The following is a 10,386-nucleotide window of genomic DNA, read 5'->3' on the forward strand; positions in this document are numbered from 1 at the left end:
CCATCAAGGCAGGTTTGGTAAGTGGATGACTGTTCGGTTCTATGCACCCTGGTAGCTCGAGCTGTCTCAGAAGATCGTCCTCCTGGTTGGTTCTTTTTCTTGTATCCTTTCCCAAAAGAGGCATGAGCCCAAGGCCTGAACGAAGGGCTCCCCTTGCGACTCTGTTCCAGGCGAGGAAGCTTCTGATGGGCTAAGCGGGGGACCCCTGTTGGCAGCGAAAGAATAAAGGAAGCTGGAACCAGCGGGATAAAGCTGCTGCAAGTCACTGCAGGAAGTAGCAGTTGCCTCGAAAAATGCAGTTGCACCAGATTTTCTATCTAAGAAGGAGGGTTGGTCCCTCTGGAGTGGAGAGGGCTGAGGGTTCCTTCGAGAAGGAACTAACTCCTGTAAATCAGGAAACCTCAAAGTATCGAGGGTCCAAGGGAAGGCCGGGCACCTCCCCGAAGTGAGTCATTTGCTCCCGCTGAACCCGGAAGCCCAGGCCCAGTCCTGCCCCTTTCCTTACTCTGTCCCCCAAGAATGTGGTCTGGGAGCTGGTGTACACCCTTTGGGGCCGACGGCCCCCTGCACATTGTTTCACAGCCTGGCGGCCTCTCCGACGCCCTCCAGCCCAAGCCTGCACCCAGGTCGCACCCTCTCCCGTCACCCAGGGCCCCACTTGGCTCTCGCACCTGTCCTGGGGCCTGCTAATTGTGAGACCTTCCATTTTACAAACCAATTAAAAGCCAGAGATTGGGCTGGGAGAGCAAAGCGCCTCCTTCCTCTTGTTCCCTCACTCCAGCCTCCGGCCAGGAAGCGCTCTGTGTTTTGAAGAAAGCAAGAGTAAGTTGCCCGGGAAGGCTTCTCGGGGGTTTTCCTTGCGGCCATGGAAGGGTTCGGAGCTGGATTGTACTAAAAGCCGCAGAATCATCCCCTTTAACGTGGTGAGTTTTACGGTGTGTGATTTTCAACTCAGTGCAAAACGGAAGTTGCCTTTCCCACCAAGTTGTGGCCCAGATTCTCAGGTGACCAGGCTCAGGAGAAGACGGTCCATGGAGCAGAGAGGAGAGGCACCCGAGGGGAGTAGCTGGGGCCTGCCCCCTCACAGCCTGAGGGGGGGGTAAGGAAAGAGAGTAGCCCAGCTGGCCCGGGGTGTGGGCTGAGGCAGCTCAGGGCTGAGGCATCTGCTAGCCACTGAGATAAAGCTAAAAGGCCTCAAGGTTTCATTTTTCTAAAAGGACCAACACTTCTTTTCTGGCCAAAGAGTCCCTCTGGCTGGGTCGGTGACAACTGGCCTTTCAGGGTTCTCTGCATTAAGTCCTTCGTTCTTAACATCAGTAAATCCTGCTGGAGGTCCACAACAGCCTCTCAACTGGTTGAAAGGCTAATTATCAAATAAGCCGGCATTCACAGAGTTTCCTTTCACTTCTGTCTTTCGGAGAAGCTTCTGGAGGCACCCTGTACCTGGGTTAGACTTGTCAGGGAAAATACAGGGTGCCCTGTCAAATTTGAATTTCAGATAAAGAACAAATATATTTTAAACACAAGTATATCCCATGCGATCTTTGGGACGTAATTGTATGAAAAACAAAAGTGTTCATTCCTTATTTGTAATTCAAATTGGCTGGGATGGGCCTGTATTTTTATTTGCTCCATCTGGTAACCTGGGAAGGCCTCTGGAATTCTGAACTGATAGGGTTACAGGCTATGCTCAGGTTGCGAGTTTAGAGCCAGCGGGATGGTCTCCTCTGGGGCTCGCACTACCCCATCAGCCTCCCTCTCCACAACCCTCCCGTGAATATTCAGTCTCCCAAATGATTGTGCAGCTTCAAATACCACAAGCCTCAAATTTGTAACAAATGCTAGGTCTGGTGGCAGTAGTTGCCCTTGTGATGTACACCAGGTGGGCCGCAGCCGCGGCCTTGAAGCTTCCAAATGCAAACAAGCTGTGATCAGAGGGAATGTAAAAGGGGCCGCTCAGGCCAATCCCACCGTAACCCAGCTCCTGAAGAAGACGATGCCGGCAGGACCCGCTTCTGGTAGAAAAGTTCCTAGAGAGCTGTTAGAAGCTGGCCATTCTGGACTTAGACATTCTCCTTCTGCTTCTGTTCTCCTGGGTTATCCTCAGGCCACTGAAGGCTCTGTGAGGAGGGAGCCTAAGCATAGTGGGGAAGGGGTTTGATAAATAGGAACGTACCACAGCCTGATTGTGCTCTCATGGCTACGAGCTGGACCATCGTTAGTTAAAAAAAAAATATATATATATATATGTATATATATATATATATATATATATATATATATATATATAAATTCATGAGAGAGACACAGAGAGAGAGGCAGAGACACAGGCAGAGGGAGAAGTAGGCTCCCCACAAGGCGCCTGATGTGGGACTCGATCCCAGGACCCTGGGATCATGACCTGAGCCAAAGGCAGACACTCAACCTCAGAGCCACCTAGGTGCCCTTGGACCACCATTGTTAATGCCCACTTGCCTCAGCTAAGATCCAGACTCAAGTACTAGACAATAGAAAGAAGAGAACTGTCTGTCCACATCTAACCCCTGGAACTGATTGACAAGACTGGTACTACACCGCCCCCCTCCCCCCACTTCATCAAGCTCATCGTTCTGCCCCTTTGCTTCAGTTGCTAGGAGATTGATGGTGGGGGAAGAAAGCCTTGGCCCTCCTGGTGGAACTCACCCCTGAGTCCACCCTACCCTGCGAAGTTCACACGACTCTGCGATAGGCCGAGGTGACGGTCTTGTCATGTGTGTCTCCCTAGGTGGAGGCAGTCTGCCAGACCCCCTGAAACACACAATGCTTTGGCTCCCACTCAAAAACACCAACATTCATTGCCGACAATGTCCCCACCTACCACCCGTCCCTACCCACCCCTTCCTGGAAAATGTGATGGAGGAGGGGTAGTAGGCCAACTCCAACACCACCTGGCCCTCAGCAGCAGACCTGGATGCTGGCCCGGAAGCAGCCCTGGCCCAGTGCACAGACAGCTCCTTGGGGAGGTGCACGGGGTGGCACATCCTTCTTCTCACAGCTTTAGCTTCCTGTGAGGCTGTGGAGTCACCTCTGTTTTTTTGGGTCTCTCTGACCTTGGATTATATGGGAAACAGAGGCCAGTGGGTGAAATTGGGAGGCTGAGCTATGATATGTCACTATCCGGCTTAGGGTGGGACACTTTGTCCCCAAAGAGGGAGGGTGACTTCCCACCACACCCAGCCGCAGCACAGCCTACAGCGGCCCGCCCCTTCTCCCCGTCTAACTCTAAAAATATATGCCACGTACGATGGCCCAGTTGCCTTCGGAGGTAATCCAAACCTGGTCAAGGAGCTAACACTCAATTCTTTGCTGCTTCAGGAAGTCTTAACTCCCTTTAGGATAGCTGGGGTTTGGAGCCTTTTTTGAGGGGGGGTGGGTAGTGGCTGGAAAGTATAAAAGCAGACTTTCAGAGGTTTGCTCCCCTCAACAAACCACCTCACGTTGGTTCCAGCAGCAACTGACTGAAGTCGTGTGCTCACATTGATTTTCACTAATCCAGAAATCTTGTAAATACGATATGTTTCTCTCAAACGTTTCAAACTGGAAGTGGCTCTATCACACTTGCCTAGTCTGACAAAACACCGGGCAGCCTCTGCCAGATCCCGAAGGGAGAAGGCTGTAAGCGAAATTTGGCTCACTCAACATGGTCCTTGAGAAAGACTAAACAAAACAATCACTAACATAACAGGAGAACCTGATGGTAGGACAGATCTTCCTTCCTCTGTAGACTCAGCAGAGTCACCGAATTTCCTACTCACACACAACCTGTTGGGGTCATTCAGATTACTGAAGTGAATGAAACAGGAGAGATTCTATTTCCTCTCAAGTTTTCTCTAGCTGCCCTTGCCCTTTACGGAGGGTCTTTCATGTGTCACTTGTCAAATTTCTTCTCAGCCTGGAGAAGAGGGCTGGGGAAGGCTGTGTGGGAGGTTTCAGGTCCGAGGGAGGGAGAGAGGGGGTGCAGATACTATCTGACTAAACCCCATCTGCCTGGACTCAGTCATATGGCCCCACTTAACTGCAAGGGAGTCTGGGAAATGTAGTCTTGCTGCGCGTCTAGGAAGAAGAGGAAACAGAATTTGGTGATCACTGGCATCACTGTTAGCTCTGCCGCCACTATATGGGCCCAATGTGTCCACATCTTTTTCTTCCATATCTGCTGTCCCACCCCAGACTATCTGACTGGTCCACTTCCACTCTGCCCTCTACTTTTGCATTCCCATTACCTCTTCCCACAACTTTCTCTGCAATATCCAAGGTAACATTTTCTGGCTTATGATCAAATGATGACGCCTGCGATTTGCTTCAAATAATCCAGTGGGAGAGGGAGGCTGCTGGAAACGTAGGTGATATGTATTGATCATTGTTGGAACTGGGTTATGGGATTGGGGAACTTTATTATATTTTCTACTTTTGTATTTGCTTGAGATTTCGATAATAAGGTTTTTTTTTTTTTTAATTTTTAGAACGTAAATTAGGTTATATCCAGGATGACTGCTTATCATGATGCAGTTGTGCTCTGCCCAAGTGTGCCGGGCCAGCATCTCAGGGAGACTAGCATCCTCACAGAGGAGACTCCATAGCAAGTGGTGCCCATCCTCATGCCTTTCCTCTGTTTAAAACCTGTGGATGACTTTCCAATGTAATTGGTATATGGTGATTTTTTTAAAATGCCCAACTTGGCAAAATTGGGGCATTTTGTCAGCAGAAAGTCAGCAATCTGATGTCTATAGTCCTGTTGTTGCTATTATTGTTATTATAGGCTGAATAGTGGCCCCTGAATAGGTTTCATCCTAATTTTTGCAATTTGTGAATGCTACCTTACATGGCAAAGGGACTCTGCAGAGGTGATTGAAGGAAGGGTCTTGAGATGGGGAGAGTCTCCTGGATTGTCTGGTTTGGCCCAATGTAGTCACCAGGGTTCTTGTAAATGAAAGTAGAGAGGCAGACTCTGCAGGAGAGGCAGAGTCAAAGAAGGAGGTGAGATGCTGGTAGCAGAGGGTAGAGGGCCAGGACTGCTTGATTTGAAGATGGACGAAGGGGCCATAAGCCCCTGAATGCCAGCAGCCTCTAGAAGCTGGAAAAGGCAAGGCAACAGGTTCTCCTCTAGAGTTAGAAGAAGGATCACAGCTCCGTGACACCTTGATTTTAGCACAGTGAGATTCGTGTCACGCTTCTCACCATAGAACTCTAAGATGATCCATTGATCTTATTTCACGCCACTGAATTTGTAGTAATTCATCAGAGCAGCAATAGGAGACTAATACAATTATATTACTTGTATTCTCATGCTGCCAAACCCAGAAGTGGACCTGAGGAGGTGACACACTCCTTGCTACAGTCTGCAGGCCAGGCTCCATCAGTCCTGCTGTCTGCCCACCCTCAGGACCTGCTGTTTTCCTTTCACTTGCTTTGCTTCAGCCTCGTGAACATTTTCTCTCCCTGGAACTCCTTCAGGCCCTTGATTTGCTGTTCCTTCTGCCTGAAATGCCCTTCTCCCAACTCTTACCATTGTCAGCTTACTTAAGCATTTGGGGTTTGTGTGTTATGTGCGTGCGTGTAAAACATCTGCTTTATTTATTAACAATCTTATCCTAAGTATTGTCTCCTAAGTGGTCCAAGAAACAATTCCATAACAAAAGTGAATCCTGAAATAGAGATATACCAGAAGACAATTTCTCAAGGAACCAGCACAATTGTCAATTTCCACTTAGTCACTGAACCCATTTACACGGAAAGCTTAGAATCATTTATTTTCCCAATTCTAATTTCTCCTTTTCCTCTAAACATTCTCTTAGTGTAGCATATACCTATCAAAGATTTCTCCTCCAAAAAGGAGGCAACAGGTTCTCCTCTAGAGCCTGAAGAAGTCTGGAGCCCAGCCACTGCCCACTCCCACGTCTAATAGTGTGTGACTTAGTGGGTATCACCGAACCTCTCTGCATTGCACTTTCTTATCTGCAGGGGCGTTAATCTGGTACAGCTTGTTGCGATGATGAGTGAATAGTGTTAAGACTTGAAGAGTAGTGCCAAGTGCATGCCTGAAAAAGTCAGAAGTATTATCATTCTAGTTTTTCCAGCAAATCAAATTGTATGCTCCCAAGCAGCCTAAAGAGTGCAATGGAGAACCAAGTCAGAGGTAAATCAAGGATAAGCATCTTCAGAAATATTGCTCTATTAACTTGATGCTTTGGTATCAGCATCACGTCCTCAGAGATTTTCTCTGACTATCCCATCTATAGTAGCCCTTCCCACCCTTCTTACTTCATAGCCCTTCTTATTTTTTTTAAATAAGCTATATTTTCTAGAACAATTGTAGATTTACAGTGAAATCCCAAAGATCTTACAGGAAGTCCCCACACCCTCCCACCTCTGCACCCAATATCCCCTATTACTAACATCTTATGTTAGTGTGGAACATTTGTCATGACAAATGAGCCAATATGGACACATTATATGAATGAAACCATACCTTATTCAGATTTCTTTAGTTTTAGCCCAGTGTCCCATCCAGGATCCAATCTAGGGTACCAGAGTACATACATTTAGTTCTCCTCTTGGCTGTGATAATGTTCTTCTCCCTTCCCCCTTTGAAAAGATTTTATTTATTCATTTTGAGAGAGGGAATGTGGGGAGGGGCAGGGGGAGAGGGAGAGAGAACATCTTAACCATTCACTGCCTTGCTGAGCATGGAGCCTGATGCACGGCTCAGTCTTACAACCCCTGAGATCATGATCTGAGCAAAATCAAGTCGGTTCCTTAACAAACTGAGCTACCCAGGTGCCCCTGTCATAATGTTCTTGGTGACCTCAACAATTCTGAGGAGTACAGGTCAGGTATTATATAGAATGTTTCTCAGCTGAAATTTGTCTGATGTTTTTCTCATGGTTGTACTTGGTTATATGTTTTGGGGAGAAAGACTGTAGAGGTAAGATTCCATTTTCATCACATTATATCGAGGATTTATTATTTATGACCTAGTTCGATTTCGATCATCTGGCTGAGGTCATGTTTGTCAGGTTTCTCCACTATAAAATTACTCTTCTCTCCCCTGTTTGGTATTGTGCTCTTTAGAAGGAAGTCAGTATGCACAACCCATACTTAAGGAGCAGGAAGTTATATCCTTTCTACTCTTTTATTTTATTTTATTTATTTGTTCAGTTATGTGTTTTGAGCACCGTTGCTGGGCTAACCCACAGCCATTCTCAGCCTCCTTCTTACCTGCTGTTTGCAAGCAAAAGCAAGAATGCCAGATGCCTGTTTTCTCCAGTCACCATCCTGTCAATGAAACAGAAGGAAGTCCGTCTTCTCATGTGTTTTGGAGGAGGCTTTTGCTTTCCTCACAAAAAAGGTAGACACTATTGTTCTATTGTTTCCTTCTTTCTATGCTGAAAGTGGAATTCTGGCACTGCCATGGCCCCCTTGGGACTATGAGTGACAAACATAATAGCAAAAAGTCAACATATTAAAGATACCAGAGCAGAAATCCAGAAAAAAGTCCTTGGGTCCTTGATGGCAACGGATACCAGCAATCACCATACCTTTGGACCTTGTGTCATAGAGAAGGGTTTAAGCCATTGTAAGTGAGGTGTCTAATTCTTGTAATTGAAAATATTCTTAACTGATAAGGCATTTCTTATCTTCTTCTAAAAATGAAGTTCTATAAGGTCAGAGACTTTGTCTTGTTCATCTCTATTTCCAGTGGCTGACATAGAGTAGATACTCAGTATGTTGTATGAATGAAGAGATGAATGACAGTTTAAGGGATAAGCAGGGTCTCAGGGAAGAGTTGTTTTTAGAGTTAAGGAGATTAGGGCATATTTGTAGGAGAATGAGAAGGCACCAGAATAGAGAAAGAGATTGAAAATGTAAAGAGAAGAAATAGGAGAGGAGAGAAGGTAAAAGGTAGTTCACGAAGGATGGTCTCAGAAAATGAGGAGGAGGGCACTTGGGTGGCTCAGTGGTTGAGCATCTGCCTTTGGCCCAGGTTGTAATCCCGGGGTCCTGGGATTGAGTCCCACATTGGGCTTCCTGCATCTCCCTCTGCCTATGTCTCTGCCTCTCTCTTTCTCTCCCTCCCTCCCTCCCTCCCTCCCTCCCTCCCTCCCTCCCTCCCTCCACTGCCTCCATTTCTTGGGAAGAAATAATAAAATCTTGAAAAGGGAAAGGGGATGTGATCCCATGGCCTGGTGAAGGTGTGTGTTGGATAATAAAGGGGGAAACAATCAAATAGAAGCTCTTAATCTCTCAGTCAGGATGATTCCAAGAATTAGCCAGGAAGCCATGGGCCTCTCACCGGAAGAAAGCATGTAATCAATATAATCATGTTTTTACATGTAGTTTTATGAGGTTTGCAGACGCTGCTCCCTCAGTCATCCATGGCTTTTTAACTTTTAAATTCTAGGACTAGTGTAATTAAAAATAAAATGGGAGAATTGATACCAGGTTATCAACTTTTAAATGTCCTAAGACCATTAAAAAAGAAAACGGTAACTGTTTACAATCTTATCTTTTCATTGCGCAACGGTTATGTTCATCTCAAAAAAGCAAGAAGGATCTAATCTCTTTAAAAAGTACTATTATTTATGTTGAATAAATTTAACATCACAGATAACTGACTACATTGTCCTTAATAAAAACACTGTAGGTTTTTAAAGTCAGACTGTTTGAGTTCAGCCCTGTGTAAGTAAGGGCTGTGTAAGTAAGAAACTTGGGAAGCTTCTCAACCTCCCTACGTCTTGGTTTCTATCACAGCAAAAGAGGAGAAAATAGAACCTAATTCATAGGATTGTTGTTGGGATCAAATAAAATAACGTCAATAAACCAACTCCTAGTACCCACAAGATCCACATAACTTTTGAGGAAACATCCTTCTGAATCTGTATATAAAGATGATCATAGACCCACAGATATAGATACAGCTTGAAACACACGCATAGCCACAAGCAGATGCTTGTGTGCACACAAATCAGATGCTTCTGTGTGTATTTCTTGATACTCTGCTTTCTCTCCCCCTTAACAATATGTGTGAATATCTTTCTGGTCACTAGGTATCCTTGTACAACATTATTTTGAGTGGTTACACGGTGCTCTATAAAAATGTTATAGGGAGTCTAAGTCATACAAACCGTCAAAGTGTCTGATTCTTCATATCAGCTCAGGTCATGATCTCAGGGTCCTGAGATAGAGACCTGCATCAGGCTTCTCACTCAGGGGGGAGTCTGCTTGGGATTCTCTCCCTCTGTCCCTTGTTTCACTCGTGTGCACATGCACTCTCTCTATATATAGATTTATATAGATATAAATAAATAAGTTATTTTTTAAAAAATGGCATAGCATACTTTATTTGCCTGATCTTATCTTGTTATATTTTGTATTTCTAGTCATTCATAATGTTAATTCTGCATTGACCCTCTTTCTACTAAAGTTTTATCGTATCTATGATTATTTCCTAGAAAAAACTTTTTAAAGAAGATTTTATTTATTTATTCATGAGAGACACAGAGAGAGGCAGAGACACAGGCAGAGGGAGAAGCAGGCTCCCTGTGGGGAGCGCGATGCAGGACTTAATCCCAGGACCCCAGCATCACACCATGAGCTGAAGGTAGACACTCAACCACTGAATCACCCAGGCATCCCAGAAAAAAATTCTTAGATGAAGAAATAGTGTGTCAAAAACATATACAGTTTTTAAAAATAGACTCTAAACCATAGAGAACAATTATGATTACCAGAGGGGAGGTGGATGGGGAGATAGATGAAACATGTAAAGGGGATTAAGAGTATACTTCTCTTGATGAGTACCGAGTAATGTGTAGAATTGTTGAATCACTATACTGTATACCTGAAACTAATATAACTCTGTATGTTAACTATACTGGAATTTAAAAAAAAATCTTAAAAGTTAAAATAAAAAAGACATATATAGTTTATTTGCCTTGTAAATGCACCTTGACTTCTAGAAATATGCTAATTTATTTTTCTCCTAGCATGTATGAAACTGTCCATTTCTGAATTCCCATATGCTACTATTTTGCTCGTCTAAATTTTTCTTTTTGTTTGGAGAAAGAAATTTGATATTTTAATTTATATTAATGTGATTACTAATTAAGTCAAGTTTTTTGGATCTTTATTGGCTAAGTATACTTGTGAATTTGCCATTTGTATCTTATATATGTTTTTAGAATATTTGCATTTTCTTATTGGTCAGTAGGAGTTCCTTATATAATAAGGCTAACCATCTTTTGTCATTCAATTATGTTGCAAAAGATTGCATCATTTGTATTTCTGAAACCTAAACAGAAGGCAGGATGATGAGTGACCTTGGCAGTTACCCAGGACTTTGAATTG

At 44.5% G+C, this 10,386-nt stretch overlaps 1 long non-coding RNA gene across 3 annotated transcripts in view; it reads right to left on the bottom strand.

Moving 5' to 3' along the window:
• Positions 1 to 6,804, bottom strand: part of LOC112654308 (uncharacterized) — a 17,935-nt gene extending 11,131 nt beyond the window's left edge. For all 3 annotated transcript variants that reach the window (XR_004805239.2, XR_004805240.2, XR_004805238.2), the window contains exons 1-2: positions 6,509 to 6,804; positions 5,972 to 6,077 (exon numbers count right to left, since the gene is read on the bottom strand). This is a non-coding gene — a long non-coding RNA (uncharacterized LOC112654308). The remainder of the gene's footprint in view (positions 1 to 5,971; positions 6,078 to 6,508) is intronic.
• Between the last annotated feature and the right edge of the window lie 3,582 nt (positions 6,805 to 10,386).

The sequence above is a fragment of the Canis lupus genome, chromosome 15, assembly GCF_003254725.2.
Source record: "Canis lupus dingo isolate Sandy chromosome 15, ASM325472v2, whole genome shotgun sequence".
Classification (NCBI taxonomy): Eukaryota; Metazoa; Chordata; class Mammalia; order Carnivora; family Canidae; genus Canis; species Canis lupus.